This window comes from Rhincodon typus, chromosome 26 (assembly GCF_021869965.1).
Source record: "Rhincodon typus isolate 14 chromosome 26, sRhiTyp1.1, whole genome shotgun sequence".
Taxonomy (NCBI): domain Eukaryota; kingdom Metazoa; phylum Chordata; class Chondrichthyes; order Orectolobiformes; family Rhincodontidae; genus Rhincodon; species Rhincodon typus.
The window spans coordinates 16,872,860-16,893,284 of record NC_063357.1 but is presented as its reverse complement, the minus strand read 5'-3'; the positions used below and the strand labels follow the sequence as shown (position 1 = coordinate 16,893,284).

At 40.5% G+C, this 20,425-nt stretch overlaps 1 protein-coding gene across 1 annotated transcript in view; it reads left to right on the top strand.

The window, feature by feature from the left end:
- The first annotated feature begins 19,527 nt into the window (after positions 1 to 19,527).
- slc6a4a (solute carrier family 6 member 4a) overlaps positions 19,528 to 20,425 on the top strand; it is a 64,661-nt gene continuing 63,763 nt past the window's right edge. The window contains exon 1 of the mRNA XM_048612753.1: positions 19,528 to 19,678. The gene's annotated coding sequence lies outside the window, so the exon portion shown is untranslated. The remainder of the gene's footprint in view (positions 19,679 to 20,425) is intronic.

The following is a 20,425-nucleotide window of genomic DNA, read 5'->3' as shown; positions in this document are numbered from 1 at the left end:
GCAGTTTAGAACTACATCGTTGTTCTAATGGAGTTGAAAATTGAGATTTAATATGCACAAGGAAATATCCGAAAAAGTTCTTGACTATTATATGGTCAAGTATTTTACACATAACATCTGGCAGTTGGTATATTCAACTGAAAATGATTTCCTGTAAATAAAAAAACTTGTTTATTTCGGCTTTACTAAAGCTCCCCACTATCACAATGGATTAAATTGATCTGAGGCAAAACATTAGATTATGGCCTTCAATTTTCACATTTTCACTGAAATGAAATGTGCCCTATTAACATGCTAGGTCAGACTTTCTAAGAGAGGTGCTGGGACAGAAAGCCACTTAAATCTTGAAAGAAGTATCAAATCTGTTGTAGAATCACAATGTGTCCTTTTTTTAAAGAAAGGTACGGATGGCACTTGAGCCAATAAGCTGGAAATTTATTGTCATTTTTTTATTAGTGAATATATTCTACTAATCCTAAATATGCCTTGTGAACAAAATGGATACTTGATAGCGAGCACACGCATGTTAGAGCTGTTCAGATATGATTAATAAAACATGAGTCTGAAGTACTCAAATATCCTATCAAAGTTGTGTGCCAAGCTGAACTAGCATAAAAGTTAAATGTACCCCTTTCTGATCAAGGATGCCAGTAGTTTTTTCATTGTACACAGCTTTTTGATGAAAAAGCTTTTTCAATCTTCAAACACAATCTAAGCTTTTAAACTGAGCTATTGGCATGCATCGGTAGAAGGAATAAGCTTCAAAGCAAAAGGTGACTATAAACTCCTTTCTGTGGAGCTGAACATTGAGTTTAACTTCTTCATTTCCAGTCACAAATATGTTGCCGAAATACATTTTAAATTCCTTATGGAATAATACCTTCATTTCTTGACAAGAAACATTATTCCCATTCTAGGAATACATTTGTAATGCAATTGCATTGAAAAGAGGTAAGAAACAAATTTGAAGGAACAGTATTAAGCAAAAATGGAATTCCAGGAAGTGAAGAGGTTAAATTTGAGCCATACACCTCCATTGTAAGATCAATACAGAAGAAACAGAATTTAACTTGGATTTGTAAGATCTGGAAACTTTAGAGCTTACAAGGCATACTTTTGAGAGTATTATGTGTGTGCTGTTTACGGAAAGATAAATAATCACAAATAGGGCCATGATCATAATCTGTGGCAATGTGCAGGATTCAGACATGTAGGCTACACAATGTTGACTCTAGTGTTTGGTATATGTTTGATAAAATAGTAACTTGCTGGACTATAGGATTTCTTTGGCTGCTTAATTTATTCAGCATCATAGTTTTAAGAACCTTGTAAAATAGATTCTGCCATGAAATATATCCAGAAATTACACTTCCCAAGAATAGTGTAGAAATGTTTGATGCAATTATATGGAGATTTCATTGTCTGCTATTTTAAGAGATGTGTTAATATATTCTCAAAAATTCTAATTAATTCTATTAAGCATCGCACAGAGGATTGCCTTATGGATGTATAATCATTAGCCCATTATTCTTGGCAACTTTTGTTTTTAGTTGTAGATGTGAACAAAATTAGAACCCTGGGTTGTGCACCATTTATCATTCAGATGAAGTGTAACTTCAGACATAAAAAAACTCCTGAGGGTATCTGAGACAAATTTCCTCAATGCATTTCCCTCATATTGACCTGAGGCTTTTCTATTTTCTTGTTTCCCCAAGAGGATTACATGACTGTGCAAGGTAGTAAAGGTTGGACGGGTGCTAGATGGAAGGTGAAGCGGGGTAGTGGGGTCAGGGAAGGGTGTTGGATGTGGCCTGGGAGTGTTTAGTAATGACGCTCCACCAATTATGAGCATGGGGCAGCCTTGTTGAAATGACTGATTTTTACCTCCCTGTCATTTGAGCATGTTCTTAATCAATTATTCGTGTGGGCTACATGTGCACCAGCTTTATCCTCAGAATTCATACATTATTGTGGATCATATGTTTATGCAGCATTACCCAAACATTCTAAACTTTCAGATCTTTATTTCTCATGGAGACAGGTCCTGACATACTTGGAATATGCAATAACTTAAACTGTTATTAAAAAAAGATACTGCTATCAATTTCCATAGTTCAATCCATGGTTGATTGGCTTGTTTTATAATTTAAGCAGTGATGAACACCTACATACTGGTTTCAGATTTAAATTTGTAAAAATACATGCACTCACGCAGCTGTTCGTTGTGTCATGATGTCTTGAAATGCATCAGCAGAATTAATGTTTGGGAAAAAGTATTACTCAAAGGAAGGAAGATTGTTTCACAAATAGGGGCTATTCTCATGTGCTGTTGGCTGTCAAACACAATTGATTGAATTTAGTTGCTTATATTAATTTATACCTTTTTTGATCAGAAAACTTGAATAACATTATGAGAATTGGCCAGCTGTTAAAAGGATCACCATGCAAAGCTGGTATCTGTCTTCAGTTACATAGCCCTCAGCCAGCTTATTCAACTATGAAGAGAGACTAGATAAGCTGGTTTTGTCCAGTAGAGCAGAGAAAGTTTAGGGGGATCTATTGAGGTGTGTTAAGTTCTGAGGTGCACGGACAGGGAGAAGCCTTTCTCCTCCTGGGTCAATAACCAAGGGGCACAGTTTCCAGGTAAAGTGCAGAAAGTTCAGAAGGGATTTGAGGAAATACTTTCTCTCCCAGAGGGTATTGGGTATCTAGAACTCACTGCCTAAAAGGATAGTGGAGGTGGGAACCTCAAGACATTTAAGAAGTATTTAGATGAACACTTGAAACACCGTAGCATGCAAGACTAGCAGCCAAATGCTGGAAATGGGATTAGAATAAATAGCCTAGCATGCCATGCTGTAAGAACTTTGACTCTCTATGACATCTGCTTTGCCGGTGATGGCAACTTGCAGCTAGATTTGACAAAAATGATAAATTAACTAAAAATATTTAACAAGACTTTAAGCACAAAGTAATTATGACCTTGGCCTACATCCAATATTTCATTGATTCTTTAAGGATTGCTAATTGCATGTTATTTTGTGACATAGCTGATTGGAGAGCCCTGAAGTAGCATGTGGTTATTTTGGACTGGTACACCAAATACTACTCAAAAGTGTCAGATCAAAGTTGAAGTACCACACATTGATTAATGCATCCCAACCATGTAGCTATAAATGGGCATGAATTCAGACTCCTGAATTAAAAGGACAACTAGCTAACAAAATACAATTATTTGATAAGAGGAAAAGCGTAGGCAATCAAAAATTCAAAGAATGACACTGTGAGGCTGAGCTTGCTGATACCACACAGAGTGCATCGAATTGGCTGGTGACTGGCATCTGTGATACAGGGTTTCTGTGATATGGGGGCATCTGTGATAAGGGTACCTCTGAAAGAGGCTGAAATGGATCACCCACTCGGCATTTCTGGCTAAAGATTGTTGTGAATACTTCAGCCTTATCTTTTGCAGTGATGCGCTGGGTTCCTCAACCATTGAGGATGGGGATGTTTGTGGAGCTGCTTGAGGATAAAGTGAAATATGTTTTTCCCTCTTGTTTGTTCCCCACCACTTGCCTTAGATCCAGTCTAGCAGCAATGTTCTTTACTACGTGACCAGTTTAATCAGTAATGGCATTGTCAAGTTATTCTTTGTGGTGAACCTTGAAAGCCCCATCCAAAATATATTTTGTGCCCCTGCCACCTTCAGTGTTTCCTTCAAGTGATGTTCAACATGAACAAATATTCACTCATCAGCTGAGGGAGGACAGAATGTGGTAATCAGCAGGACGCTTCCTTGCCCACGTTTGACCTGATGTCATGATATGTGAAATCAATGTCGAGGACTCCCAGAGCAACTCCCTCCGAACTACTTGCCACTGTGTCTTCACCTCTGCTGTGTCCACCCTATCCATGGTTAAGGAAATATCCAGGAAGGGAGATGGTGGTGGGACATTATCTGCAAGGTAGGAATCCATGAGTATGACTACATCAGACTTGACTAGTCTAAGGACAGCTCTGCCAATTTTGAGAATATGTCAGTAAAGGAGGACTTTACAGGGTCAAAAGGGCTGCATTTGCCATTGTCATTTCTGGTACCTTTGTTGATGCCAGGTGGACCATCCAGTTTCAATCTTTTTCTGAGAGTTCTAGCAGTTGCTACAAGTGAGTAGATCGCTAGGCTATTTCAGAGGGCAATTGAGAATTAACCCCAATACTGTGGATCTGGAGTTGCATGTAGGCCAAGCCAGGTATAGATGCCAGCTTTCCTTCCCTAAAGGATATTAGTGAGCCAGATGTATTTTTACAAATATCAAAAATGGTTGCATTCTCATTACCAGACTTTCAATTTCAGATCTTAATTGAATTCAAATTCCACCCTCTGCTGTGATGTGAGTCAAACCCAGTTCCCTAGCACATTTCCTGGGTCTCTGGATTAATAATTCAGTGGCTACATTTCTATACCATTGCCACCTCCAAATGGAGATCAGAAGTGTCGAGATTTGTAGTCCAGTTGCATCAATAGAAATTAGCCATTATTTGCAGCTCATGATAGTCTTCCATTTATTCTACTTTGCTTTTAATTGCCAGTACACCTCCTATAGTATTGCTCATGGTATTGCAGAGCAGATAATAATCCACTGTATTGTAGAGCTAATGCACTACCTACAGATCCCAACCTTCAACAATAGTGACATCAGGATCAGTTTACATAGGAAATTCCTATTAAGAGGGTGGAGGGAAGGAATTCCTTCACTTTGTCTAACCTATAGCCCTGATGTTCAATGTTAAATCAATGTTAAGGATTTACAGAGACAGATCTATCCAACTGTATAGTAGGTTATCACATTCAGTTCTGAAAAAAAGTCAGATCGGACTTAAAATATTAACTTTGTTTCTCTCTCCACAGATGCTGCAAGGCCTATTGAGTTTCTGCAGCATTTACTTTTTTTGTTTCAGATCTCCAGCATCCATGGTACTTTGCTTTTCATTGAGTATATCCCAGTGCACATGCTGGTGGGACAGGACATAGTTGGAAATGGGGATCTGAGGCTGTGTGTTTGGCTGTTCCATGTGATTCTTTAAGCAGGAACCTTAGCTGGGCTATTGCTTGACTGATTTGTAACACCATCGTCTCAACTTTGGTACTAACAGTCAGGTTAGAACAATGTAGGGTTAAATATGCTGGAATGTCATGAGTCCTAACTTGAACTGATCTGACACCTGAATCTTTGCTAACTGTGTTTTGGAATGGATGTTTCACATCTGAATAGACAGCTTCAGAGATTGTTAGAGGTTTATATATTTTTAATCAATATGTTATAGAGTCAAAGTCATACAACATGGAAACAGACCCTCCAGTCCAACTCATCTAAACCAACCATATTCCCACATCTCTGGTCCTGGTAGGAGTTGAACCCAGGCCTCCTGTTTCAGAGGTAGCGAATCTGTCACTGTGCCATAACAGCTCTTCCAATAAGAGTTTACCATCTGATGTAGAACTGGATTAAAAGGAAAGCTAGGGTGTTTATTGTGTATAACATTTTTGTCCCAATTAAACATTAATGAATCAACTGAATTTAAATTCATGAAGATAAGATTGTCTCCAATACCATAACCTCTGGACTACCACAACTTTTCAACGAAAAGATAAATACACTTCTTAAACTCATTTTTCACTAGTGTTGCTAAGAAAAAGTCTTTAGGTCAGTGCTGAATCAGCCACCTCTTTTACTAAAATTTCCAAAGAGAAGGGAAAATGTTAGTTGATTAGCAATGGACTGACACATATGTGGCCTTTAGTTTGATAGGTTAATGTCATTTTTGCCCAGGAAAACAGTTTAATGGAATAAAAATTTAATTTACTATCATGCTATAAATGAGATAATAAGTTTATGTTTATTTATTTCTAAGAGAAAAATAGGCAACCAAATAGTGCACAGAAACTGGCAGATTATTTGTCTATTTATATCGAATACAGAGATATTGTAAGTCAGTGATTGAAAGATGAAAAGATACCGGTTGAAGATTCATAATAAGATTCATCCACTTAATTTATCAAAAACAACAGAGGAAAGAACATAAGAGCAGGAGTAGACCATTCTGTTTGTCAAGCCACCTCTGCCATTCAGTTAGGTCATGGCTCATCACCCATCTCAAAGTCGCTTCTCAAATCCCTTGGTGTCATTTGTCTCCTGCAACCTATTGATTACTGTCTGGAACGTGCTCAATGATTGAACTCCCTTGGCCTTCTGGGGTGGATAGTGCCAAAGATCCACTGCTTTCTCAATGAAAATATTCCTCCTCATCTCAGCTTAAATGGCCTACCCCATATTCTTTCCCATTTTTTCACTCATGGGATGTTGGCATTGCTGGCTGGCTAGCATTTATTGCCCATCCCTAGTTGCCTTTGAGAAGGTGGTGGTGAGCTGCTTTCTTGAGCCGCTGCAGTTCTTGTGCAGTAGGTAGACCCACAATGCCATTAGGGAGACAATTCTGAGACAATGTTACTTGATTATTAACTCATCAGCCAGAGGAAACAACCTTCCTACATCCACCTTGTCACATCCTGTAAGAATTTGTAAGCATCAATGAGATCACTTTTCAGTCTTTGAAATACTAGCGAATCAAAAGGTACCCCAGAATTTAACACTTTTTCCTGTCAAACTTTGGATCCAGTCTATGGGGCCATTGCCCATTGAAGTCAGCTCTCCCCAGTTAAGTATTCTTACTCTGGGTTGTTCATAGTTCATTTCCATCATTAGGCTAAACCTAATGATTACATATAATGATTATTGTCCCCTGTATGTTACCCCAGTGACACTTGATCTACTTGGCTCACCTCATTCCCAAGAACCAGGTTCAGTCTTGCCTCCTTTGCCATTGGAGTAGATACAAACTTCTGTAAAAAATTATAGGTCATAGAGTGAAGGGACAATCCAAGTCACAGAATCCCTGCAGTGTAAATGGAGACCATTCAGCCCATCAAGACTGCACTGACCCCTACCCTGCATTTACCATAGCTAACCCACCTAGCCTGCACACCACAGGCCAATTTAGCATGGCCAATCCACTTAACTTGGCACTGTGGGAGGAAACCAGAGCACTTGGAGGAAACCCACATACACATGGGAAGAACGTACATACTCCACACAGACAATCACCCACGGCTAGAGTCAAACCTGGGTCCCAAGTGCTGTGAGGCAACAGTGCCATTGAGCCACCATGCCACCCTGAATATATCCTGAATATAATGTAGGAACACTTGTCCACTCTGCTCTTTCTAGGACCATCGTCCAAGTCTACATGTGGATAATTAAAGTTCCCACTCTAACTATTCTATAATATTTGTAACTCTCCATAACTTCCTTGCAGATTTGTTGCTCTGCCTCCTTGCCACTAGACTACATCAAGCAAAGTAATTGGACATTTCTTTGCTCCTTAGTTCTAGCCAAATTAATTCTATCCTTGAACTTACTGGGACATTCCTTTTTCTCCAGTATTGCAATGTTCTTATTAACAAATACTGCCACATGACCCTTTTTCTTCCTTTGCAGAACACCATGCATCGAGACATATTTAACACTCAATCCTGCTCTTTCTTGAGCAAGGTCTCCGTTATAACCACAACATCATAACTCCACATGGCAATATGCAGCTGTAACTTGCCAATCTTGTCTACCATACTTTGTGCATTCACATGTATGCTCTGTAACCCTGGTTTAGAATGTTTCAATTTCTCTCGTATTCCTACTCCACTCCAACTTGCATGTGACATAGGCAGTTTGTCCAGAGATTACTACTTTGGAAATCCTACTTGTTAATTTTCTGCCTTTTTAAAAATTATTTAGTGGGATGTGGGCATTGCTGGCTGGGCCAGCATTTATTGTCCATCCCCAGTTGCCCTTGAAAAGGTGGTGATGAGCTGCCATCTTGAACCACTACAGTCCATGTGCTATAGGTAGACCCATAGGGAGAGAATTCTAGGATTTTGACCCAATAACAGTAAAGGAACAGCAAAATATTTCCAAGTCAGGATGGTGAGTGGCTTGGAGGGAAACCTGCAGGTGGTGGTGTTCCTACGTATCTGCCGCTCTTGGCCTTCCAGATGGAAGCATTTGTGGGCTTGGAAGGTGCTGACAAAGGATCATGGGTGAATTTGTGCCGTGCATCTTATAGATACACACTGCTGCTACAGAACGTTGGTGGTGGAGGGATGGATGCTGGTGGTTGTGGTACCTAGCTCCCTAAATTCTATCTGGAGGATCAGATGTCCCTTCCTAACTCTGTTAGCAGTCCTAACATGGACTAAGCTTTTCACTCTTCCCAGAATAATGTCCTGCAGTAGCAAAAGTGACATCCTTAACCTGAGTACGAGGGCGTAACATATCATCCTGGAGTCACCTCTATGGCTTCCCCTCCTGCACATGTGCTTATCTAAGTGACATAAGGTATCCATGATTCCCCACATGCCACTGGATGTGCATTCTGGGTGGCCAAATTGCCCTGTCATACCTTCAGCTTAATTTTTGATTTATTTACCATGAACTAAAGGTTAGAGAGTAAAAAATAGAATTAATCACTCAACATCTTACTTTCTTGTAACTATAAAGAAAATATTTAAGGGTTAGGGTAAAAACCAATTCCAGCACGTTGAAGAGTTTAAAAAAACAGAGAACCTCCTTCTCTAATTCTATCAACTCACAAAACCCCCAGTATCTTTTCAAGGCAAACTCTGCTAATTTGCACTGTGATGTTCTATATATATGTTCTAAAACTGAAGAATTAGCTGAGTTTCAGTTTATAGAAAAAGCTGTTCAAAGGAGCTTCTTTACTGAAGTAACTACTTCAAAAGTCAGTTTGCACTCCTCTGTTTAGGCCCCAGTCCCTGAATTTAAACAGGAACAGTTAAAACGTTAACTGTTCAATGTTAAATACAATCCCGACTAGCTAGCTTCTTGAAAAAGTGTTCAGGTTTGTGTAACAATTATCAAAGCAATGTTGGCGATCTGACCAAAGAAACAAAAAGTGCTCAAGAAATTCATCAGAGGAAAAGTCATATCAGGCATGAAATATTAACTCTGTTTCTCTCTTCAGAGACGCTGTTTGTCTTACTGAGTTCCTTTAACGCTTTCTGTCTTTATTGCTTAATTATTAAGTTGCTCATATTTCATACTCATTACAGAAAACTGAGAGGCACAATAAAAACAAATAGATAGTACTGGATGTCTGGCAGGAGATTACATTGTAATACCAAATTTGAACAATGCTTCAAAACACAAGAGAAAACTTGAATGTTTACTTTTTTCTGCAGATGAATTGCAGCATTAGATTATTGTCCCTGGACTTCTGTTGCAGTTTAAATTATATGAAATTTAAAATGAATAATGATGGCAATTTGTTTTGACATTGCAGGCAAACACAAAGCACCAAAGGACATTTCAGGGAATTTAGCTAATTTAGATTATGGAATACCAGAGAATTCACCACCTCCATCATAACAAATGTATAATCAGCAAAAAGCTCAATTACACAACTTTAGAAAGTCATGTGATTTGAAATTGCCGCATGAATCCATTATTGGATGTTATTAATATTCCAGGGTGGGACAAAGTGATGCATGGAAGCTATGTTAATTGCTTAATTTCCAATGTTTAATTCAAAGTTAAGTGAATGCCTCACACTTGCATGTCCTAAGAAGTTTAAACATGGCTGATCTGATTGCAATCTTAAACATGCTTTCCTACCTGCTCACAATAACATTTCTTCCCTTTGCTTAAAAGATCTATCAGCCTCTGACTTAAAAATATTCAAGGGCTTTGCTTCCACCATCTTTTCAGGAAGAGAACTCCAAAGGCACATGACCTTCTAAAAATAATTGTCTCATTTCTCTTTTAAATGGCAAACTCCTGATTTTTAAACAATGAACCTGGTTCTACATTCTCCCCTAAGAGAACCTCTCCATACCTACATGTGAAGAGCCCTCAGGATTTCACAGATTCAATCAAGTCACCTCTTACTCTCCTAACCTCTAACAGATACAAACCTTTCCTCATTAAGACAACAAAACCATTCCGGTACTTGTTTAGTAAATCTTCCCTGAACAGCCTCCAATGTATTTACATACTTCCTTAAATGAGTTGACTAATACTGTGCACAGATGTGGTCTCACCACTTCCATGTATGATTGAAGTATAGCCTCCTATTTTTGTATTCAGTTCTCCTAATGATTGTAATAACCGCTACAAGATCCATGGAGAATCACTAATTAATCTCCATCAATGAGTAGGAACTCCTTTGGTAACAGGGAATAGTCTGCCCAGCTGGAACTCATCTGAATCCTTCATAAAGAAGATACAAAGGGGTGCTTGTGGCTCACTGGTGGCATCCTTACCCTTGGACCAAGAGACCTGGGTTCAAGTCCCATCTGCTCCAAAGGTGTGTAGTAACAGTTTTGAACAGGTTGATTAAATAAAAGTAAAGCAGATACAATGTTGTGGTGAGCTAGTGGTGGGCAGGTTGTTCAGTTGTGTGTGATAGCACTTCTGGGTATAGAAAAGGAAAAAGCAGACCCAACGTCATGTTGATTTGGTGATAGAAAAGTCTTTGGGTTGTGTGTGATAACACTTCCAGATATAAAAGAAAGGTCACTGGTTAACTCTGCTTTCTCTCCACAGACACCACCAGACCTGCTGAGATTTTCTAGCAATTTCTGATGTTGTCACTCATGGCCCGGTTTGAAGATATTTTTAAACACAACACTACAGCTTCTAACATTTTCCTTATCACGGATGTTAAGTTAACTGGCTTGGTGGTTCCTGCTTTCTGTCTCCTTCCCTCCTTGAATAAAGGAGTTACTTTCAGCATCTTCTAATCTAATGAAATTTTTAGAAAATTGAATCCAATACATCAACTTTCTCATTAGCCATTTCTTTTAAGACCCTCAGATGAAGTCCATCAGGACCTGGGCACTTGTCAGCTCCCAGGTTAAACAACTTACTCATATCAGTTCTCTGGTAGTTGTGATTTTCCCAAATTCCTCTCTCCTTTCCTTTTCCTGATTTATCACTGCTTTTAGGATATTACTTTTAATCCTCTGCAATAAAGACTGATGAAATAAAAAACTGTTAAATTCATCTGTTATTTCCTTATTTGCCATTATTAATTCTCCAGTCTGACCTTTTATGTAATCAATTTTGTTAACTCTTCTTCTTTATATTTTTATAGAAACTCTTAGTACTGTTTTCATGTTTCTGGCTAGCTTTCTTTTGTACACTAATTTCCCCTCTTTATTCAGTTTTTGGTCTTTTTTTAAAATATTATGTCCAATCTTCTGACCTGCACCTGTCTTTGCAGAATTATATGTCTTTCTTAAGACTGGTATCATGTTTAACATTTCTAGTTAACTGAGGATGCTGGTTCTGTCCCTTGCAATTTGACTTACCAGTTGGGATGTATCTATCCTGTATATTCTGAAGCATCCCCTTTAATCTCTACCACTACATCTCTACTGATCTGTGCTTTCACCTAATTTGCCAATTCACTTTAGCCAGATCTATATTTGTATCCTCATAATTACTATTCGTTTTTTTAAAAAAGGTCTCAGAACCACTCTTCTCTCCCTCAAACTGATGCAAAATTCTGTCTTATTATGGTCACTACCTAGGGACACCTTTATGATGAAATCATTAATTAATCTTATTTTGTTGCATTTCACAGGTCTGGAAGAGCTTGCACACTGGTTGGCTTCAGAATGTGTTATTCTAAGAAACTATCCTGAAAACATCCAATGATCTGGTTATCTATGCTATCTTTTCTCAGCCTTTCTCAGTCAATATATAGATTAAAATGCCCTATGTTCTTCTCCAGCCATGAGCAGATGTCCTGAGCCCTGACACTGCACAATCAACACAATCATCTGGGCACATGCTTTTTGCTGCAGAGAATGGTGTCAATCGCCTCACTGTACTGTCTTTTGTTACCACTACATTCCTTCTCAATCCCCACTTTTGCAGGTGTCCTGTAGCATATTGCCAACATCAGTGAGTTCATTCTCCCAGCAGCCCACATCCTCAATTAGACAAGTTGAATTAACCTGAAACAAGTTGGACAATTGCAAAGGCTAAGGCTTGTGTGCTCATGTCCTCTTGGTCTCCTTACCTGCTTTACCCACAGTCCCTCATGTCCTGGTACACAGACCAAAACAGACAACCCTAAGACTGCCTCTTGGCACAAAGAATTCACGTAAGTTCCCCTTTCCCTGATATATTGTGGTTTGTGTAGTACAGGTGTCAGCTCATAAAGTCTGAGCTGACACTGTTCGAACTTCAAGCATGTACTACAGATGTGTTTGATCTGGATCAAATTGATATCCGGCGATTCCCACAAGCTGCAACCTTGACACAAGACCTGCCATCCTCAAGATATTCTAAGGATATACTTAATTAATATTATCAACATTAAATTTAGTTAGTTAAATCTAAATTTAGTTAGGTAACAGTGCATGAAAAGGAAAAGAAACTATTGCCAGTGATTTTATGGCTGGGACTGGATAGATAAGAATAGAACAGGCAACAGCAACCCTCTATCCCAAGTGAATACTTTGGAGAGGATTTGAACGAGGATTGTATGATGTACTGTGTCCACCTACAGCCCAGCCACCAAATGTTAATGAAATGTCGCTCTCAGAATGAATCTACGGGTCGTTGGCTGGTATGGGTCTGCAACTATTCACCCACAGTCTACTTAAGGTAAAAATCTAACTCGAATTCTTTTCAGTCAAGCGCCCAAATATTACAAATGCTAAAACCATTGAAATCACAGGACCAAGGAAGGAAGGAGGACTTTAACAACATCAAGTTATCTCAAAACTCTTTACACCGAATGAAATATTTTTGAATTACATTGCTGTTGCCAATTTGAGACATCACGCTCCTAAAAACAGCAATAAGTATATGTTTCAGATAATGATAAATGTTTTCAGTTTTCTTGGTTGAGGCATAAAATATGGCAAGAACTCCTTACAAAGTAGATCCATGGAACCACTTACCAGAGAGGGTAAACATTGCTTTGATTCAATATCTCATCTGACAGACTGTACTTCCTCAGAGCTGCATTGGAGTGCCTAACCAGTTCTTGGCTCAAATGTCTAGAAATTGATGTGAACCCAATACCTTTTGACTCTGATCTTTGGTGATGCTCAATAACGGAACAATTGCATGTGATTGGGTGAAGTGAAAAATTGAAAAGGGATTAATAAATTTAATCTCATGCCTTAGTCAGACCACTTTTCTTATCCTGCTATGAAAGCTTCTGCATATGAAGGATTTCAGATAATAATTTCAGGCTGATAAGTCTGCTTCTCTAAAGCAGCAAAAGCTGCAGAATTGTAAACAACATGATTTATATTGTGATTTTTTAATGTGGTTACACATGTATGTAATAACATTGAAATGACCTTAATGCCAGTGGTCAGAGCTGTGCGACAAAGCCTCAGTAGATACATTTGAGATAAAAATCGGTATAAGGCATAATGTTATTTTTGTATACTTCTCTTATTCACATCCCATCAAAGGCATGTCCTGATTCAGTACCTTTCCTTCTTTGGGACACTCATCTCAATGGCCAGAGATGGAGTGAATGAGGTGGTTGAAGCACACATTTTGTATTAAATGAAGCAGTTTCACAAATTAAGCTTAGTCAGATAGTGGAAAACTACCTCAAGGGGATATAGTAGTTTCACTCACTCCAGCTTCACACACACATCTGACACAATAATTCAGTGAGCTACAGACATCCAACTTAATGCTGGAGATCGAGGAACTTTTGTTAATGTTAGCAGAGAGATTATAATTTCTTTATTAAAATTAAAATGTACCTGCCATTTATCAATTACTGAACATTAACTGGTCCAAGCATAGATACAGGAGCTAAATTGCAGTGATGAGTGACTGAATGATTGCCTTTGATACCAAGGCAATGTTTTAGTGAGACACCAAGCAGCCATTGAAAAAAATTGAAGTTATTGAGAGTCTGGTGTAAAATTTTCAGCTGGTTGGAGTAATATATAATGCAAAGCAAGATGGTTGTGATTGTTGAAGACTAATCATCTTTGCCTAGAACAGCTCTGCAGGAGTTCCTCAGGGCAGCAGCCTAGGCCCAAATATTGTGAGGTGCTCTGTCCAGGATCTATTTTCTATGATCAGATCAGAACCCAAATGTTCACTGATAATGACGGAGCATTCAGTACCACTTGCAACTTCTCAGGTACTAAAGCAGTCAATGCTCACACACAGCAAGCACTTGAGAGTTACCAGAGTTGGCACATAAATATCTGGTCACAGAGGTGTCAAAAATGATCAGGCAAAAATCTTCTCCAATAAGAGTGAGCATAATATTGTCTTGACATTGAATCACATTACCATAACTACAACTACCATTGGCCAGAAACTGAACTAGACCGACTATGTAAATGCTGCGGTTACAAGAGTAGGTCAGAGCTTGGGACATTGGTGGCGAGTAACTCACCTCCTAAAACGCCTGTCCACCAACTACAAGGCACATGTCAGACTCTCCATGTGCCTGAATGAGTGAAGGTCCAACAGCAATCAGAAGCTTGACAACATCCAGGAAAAAGTAGTCACTTTTGATTGAAACCCTACCCACCACTTTCAATATTCACTCCCTCCACAACACACGGTGACAGCAGCGTGTAGCATCCACAGATGCACCACAGAAACTCGTCAAGGTTCCTTCTATGTCACCTTCCAAACCCACAAATTCTACCACCTAGAAGAACAAGAGAAACAAATGCATGAGAGCACTACCAAATGCAAGACTCCATCCATGCCCACTCCATCCTGACTTGGAACTATATCACTGTTCCTTCAGTGTTGTTGGGTCAAATCCTGAAACTCCCTCCCTAATAGTATTATGGGTGTATCTACTCCCCATGGACAGCAGCAGTTCAAAAAGGAGCTCACCATTGCCTCCTCAAGGGCAAGTAGGGATGGGCAAAAATGCAGGTCTAGCCAGCAATGTGCATATTCTACAAACAAATAAGAAAGATCCTAAATAAAATACATCTTGTGGTTAGGCTTTTTTTATTTACTTGTGGGATGTGTGCATTTCTGGTCGGCCAGCATTTATTGCCTGTCGCTAATTGCTCTTGAGATGGTGGTGGTGAGCTGCCTTCTAGAACTGCTGCAGTCCATGTACAGTAGGAAGACGCACAATGTCCTTAGGGAGGGAATTCCAGGATTTTGACATAATGACAGTGAAGGAACAGTGATTTACTTCCAAGTCAGGATGGTGAGTGGCTTGGAGGGGAATTTGTAGGTGGTCAGTACAGTGTGGGGCTGGAGGAACACAGCAGGTCAGGCAGCATCAGAGGAACAGGAAAGTTGACATTTCAGGGTGGGACCCTTCATCAGGGCTGGGGAGGGGGAAGGGAGCTAGGAAATAAATAGAGGGAGGAGGGGTGGGCTGGGGGAAGGTAGGTAGGATGGTGGTAGGTGGAAGCAGGTAGGAGTAGTGGGGATTGGTCAGTGGGAAGGGTGGGGCGGATAGGTGGGAAAGAAGATGGGCAGGTTGTGTCAAGCCAAGGAGGCGGGGATGAGAGGGTGGATTGGATATGGGATGAGGCTGGGTGTGGGGAGATTTTGAAACTGGTGAATTCTATGTTCAAGGCCATAGGGCTGTAGGCTCCCGAGGCAGAATATGACGTATTGTTCCTCCAGTTTCTGGGTCGCGTCATTGTGGCACTGGAGGAGACCAGGATGGACATGTCACCAAGGGAGTGGGAGGGGAGTTAAAATGGTTGGCAACTGGAAGGTGTTGTTGATTATAGCGAGACCAAACGCAAACTTGGTGATCGATTCGCAGAGCATCTGAGCTCTGTACGCTATAATCAACAACACCTTCCAGTTGCCAACGATTTTAACTCCCCTCCCACTCCCTTGGTGACATGTCCATCCTGGGTCTCCTCCAGTGCCACAATGACGCGACCTGGAAACTGGAGGAACAGCACCTCATATTCTGCCTCGGGAGCCTACAGCCCATGGCCTGAACATAAAATTCACCAGTTTCAAAATCTCCCCACACCAGCCTCATCCCATCTCCAAACCTCCCTTTCATCCCTGCCTCCTTGACCTGACACTACCTGTCCATCTTCTTTCCTACCTATCCGCCCTACCCTGCCCACTGACCAATCCCCACTACCCTACCTGCATCTACCTATCACCATCCCACCTACCTTCCCCCAGCTCCACCCCTCCTCCCTCTATTTATTTCCCAGCTCCCTTCCCCCTCCCCAGTCCTGATGAAGGGTCCTGACCCAAAATGTCAACTTTCCTGCTCCTCTGATGCTGCCTGACCTGCTGTGTTCCTCCAGCTCCACATTGTATTGACTCTGACTCCAGCATCTGCAGTTCCTGCTGTCTCCAACTTGTAGGTGATGGTATTTTCATGTTTCTGCTGTCCATGCCCTTCTAGATGGGAGTGGTCATAGGTTTGGAAGGTGCTGTCTGAGGATCTTGGGTGAATTTCTGCAGTGCATCTTGTAGATAGTACACACTGGGCTTTTTTACATCAGTGGTGGAGGGAGTGGATCGCATGTGGATGTGGTGCCTAATCAAGTGGGCTGCTTTGCCCTGGATGGTGTCAAACTCCTTGAGTGTTTTTGGAGCTACATCCATCTAGAGAAGTGGGAGTATTCCATCACACTCCTGACTTTTATCTTGTAGGTGGTTGACAGGCTTTGTGGAGTCAGGAGGTGAGTTCCTCAATTTAGTATTCCTAGCCTTTGACCTGCTCTTACAGCAAAAATATTTATATGGCAAGTCCAGTTGAATTCCTGGTGAATGTTCACCCCAGGATGTTGATAGTGAGGGATTCAGTGATGGTAACATTATTGAATGGCAAGGTGTTTAGAATCTCTCTTATTGGATATATTCATTGCCTGACATTTGTGTGGCATGAATGTTAGTTGCCACTTGTCAGCCCACGACCGGATATTGTCCAGATCTTGTTGCACTTGAACATGAACTGCTTCAGTATCTGAGGAGTCACAAGTGGTGCTGAACATTGTGCAATCATTGGCAAACATTCCCACTTCTGACATTTTGATGGAGGGAAGGTCATTGATGAAGCAGCTGAAGATGGTTGTGCCTAGGTCACTACCCTGAGGAACTCCTGTAGAAATGTCCTGGAGCTGAGATGACTGCCCTCCAGCAACCATAACCATCTTCCTATGTGCCAAGCATGACTCCAACCAGTGGAGACTTTGTCCCCGATACCCACTGATTTCATTTTTGCTAGAGCTCCTCAAATGTGGTGCTGGGGACCATTGGAGGAGACCAAGATGGATCATCCACTCACCACTTCTGGCTGACGATTGCTACAAATGCTTCAGTTTTATATTTTGCACTGATGTGTTGGTTTCTTCCATCATTGAGGATGGGGATATTTGCGGAGCCTCCTCTTTCAGTGAGTTGTTTAATTGACCACCACTATTCATGACTGGATGTGGCAGGACTGTAGAGCTTAGATCTGATCCATTGGTTATGGGATTGCTTAGTTCTGTCTGTCACTTACTCCCCATGCTGTTTGCATGTAAGTAGTTCTGTTTGGTTGCTTCACTAGGATGACACCTAATTTTTAAGTATGCCCGATGATGCTCGTACTGTTATTGATTAGAAATCCAACTAGAACAGCCACATATACACTACGGCTATTCATTATTATTGACAATACCTCATGTCGAGGGAGGAAGCTGCTCCTATTGGAGCAGGTCTGAAGCTGGATATACCATGACACTTCCTGACTCCCCAACATATCTATTCACAAGTCAGGTGTGCTATGAAACCCTATACATGAATTAAATAGTCACACTCTCTAATATCTGAATACCTTGACTGCAGTACACATTGTCAACAGGGTATATTGCAACAAGTTACCCAGGCTGGAGGCTCCACCACATAGAAAGACTAGAATGGCATATGCATGGATATACCAAATCATCCGTGTTCCCTCTCAGGGTGAGACCGATTACTGATTCATTTTAATGATTTATTTGTTTGCAATGTTTGGGCAGCATTGGTTAGGCCAGCATTTGTTGCCTGTGCCCAATTATCATTGAGGTGGTGTGCCAACTTCTGGAACTACTGAAGGCCACATGGTAACACATTGCTTTCTTTCACTATCGTTGGGTCAAAATCCTAGAACTGCCGACCTAACAGCATATGGGGTACCTACATGACATGGAATGCAGTTGTTAAAGTGGCAGCTCACCACCACCTTTTCAATGGCAATCACGGATGGGCTATAATTGTCTGCTTTTCCGGACAGGCACATCCATAGAATGAGTGAGCTATACATAGGCAGTCACTCTTGTTTTGTAGGCAACGCTATGAATAAGACACCTTTAATCCAAACACACCTGTAATATCATTCTATTTTAAGAAAGGGCGCGACGATGTGGTTTCCGGTAGTATTCTCGTTGCTCATTTACAGGCAGCTTTAACACTTTGGAAATGCTGCACGCTCCAATGTGCATTTGGTTTTGCTCAGGTATATGGAGTTTCTACACATTTAGAGAAGACCTGTAAAACGAAAGCCAACTGTTTTGGCCAAAGTTCATTTGAAGGTCAAAGTTGTAGAAAATATGCACACGCCTCACATGTAAATACCATTTAATTGCAGCAAAAACCTTTTTCCGGCCATGCCATGCTGAAAGGTTTCACATGAGATGTGTTTGAGCTGTCTGCAATACCCCAATCTCCTGAAGGGTGGCGACTTTTCTACAATAAATAACTGAATGACTGCTGAGAGTGACTGTGCTATTACAAGTTTTGCATTGCAGGAACAACCGTACATTTCAAATGTATCACCATTGTATCCGCCGCTATGGTAGAACGATACGGCGAATTATTTAAACTTTTAATACCTCATTGATTCAAATTTCTATTAAAAATGCCACTGCTCTGCGCATCTCCTTCTTCCAACTCTGTGAAGCTACAAACTTCTGTTTAGACAAACATTACTTTTGTTATTGTTCAATGAATAAAGAGTTGAATGATGGCTAAAGATGCAGATTGCATGATTTAGCACTTTTCTCACTTAACTGCGCAAGTTGAAACGTCCAAAGGAAGCCATTCAAATACAACCTAGCTATGCACAGACTTTAAATCTTCAAATCTTTATATGATTAAGAATATGCAGCCATTGTTTGAAGGGGTTGATACTGTAGCACTCCTTAGATAAAGGTACGGATTAGTAACCTAACTAGTTTATGCAAACATAAGGTCACCGTAGGATCGCTGTTGGTTAGCAGCATTCTAACAGGTTCTAACACTGGATCCTTGCGAACCAACTCACGGAAAAGAGAGAGGAAAAAAAATCAATGACCGTCCTCGTTTGCCAAAGTGTAGAGCGCTGTGTGTAAAACATAAACTTTGCTTGAGTTAATGTGACGTGATTAACGCGCTAAAGAGCTCTTTGGCAGCCAGATTATCTGAAAATCAAACCATGTGAGACAGCTCGTCTACAAAAGCTCTGAAATATGTTGGATTGCCCATATTTCCTGGGAAGTGTTGACCAGTCCAACTCAGGTCGCCCACAGCCCGAAATCAGCACAAGTTCAAGAACCAAGTTCCACTTGACTGTCCAAACTCAGCCAGAGGTAAGTGTGTTTGTGTTCAAACAGCCTCTAGATAGCATTTTTCTTTCTTTTGCGAGCTGCTTCGGGAAATCATAGCAAATAAAGAAGTCTGCTGTTCGCAATTAATGCGACCGAGTCTTGTCCCTGTGCCTCGGGTACCATTGAAAGAGATTGTGCTCCAAGTGCGAGGAAGTGAGCGGAGAAGATGAGGCTTCACAGTAAAGGTAACTTCATTGCCAGCACATTGAAATCTGCTGGACTCATTGTATCTTCAAGATAAGTACTTTATTACCGGTACCAGGCAATTTATTGCAAAATGTTAATTGAGGGCATTAAACGAATGCAATTAAAAAGGAGGGTGCTCATCTACGTTGTAACAGTGATTACAGTTTAAAAAGCGCTTAGTCAGATGTAAAACGCCTTAGAGGTCGTAAGATGCATGATGCACACAGCAAATGTAATTCCTGCACTCCTGGGCGAATGAGGATGCAAAATGCGCTGCTAATGACTTAAGCTGTCAATAAATTTTAAGTACAATAGCGAGCATATCGCGGGCTTTTCAAAACTAGAGAAGGACTGGGAGTGTTGATTTACTTCTAGTTTTGTTCAATTTCAATAACTAATCCGGAAACGAACACCCTATAACCTAACTGAAACGACGCTTCTGTTGCGTCTTTCATATAATGAAACACATTTTACAGGAACCTTATGAATAATTGAACCCGAGCTACAATAAGCGCCGAGAGTAGGAACTGCAGATGCTGGAGA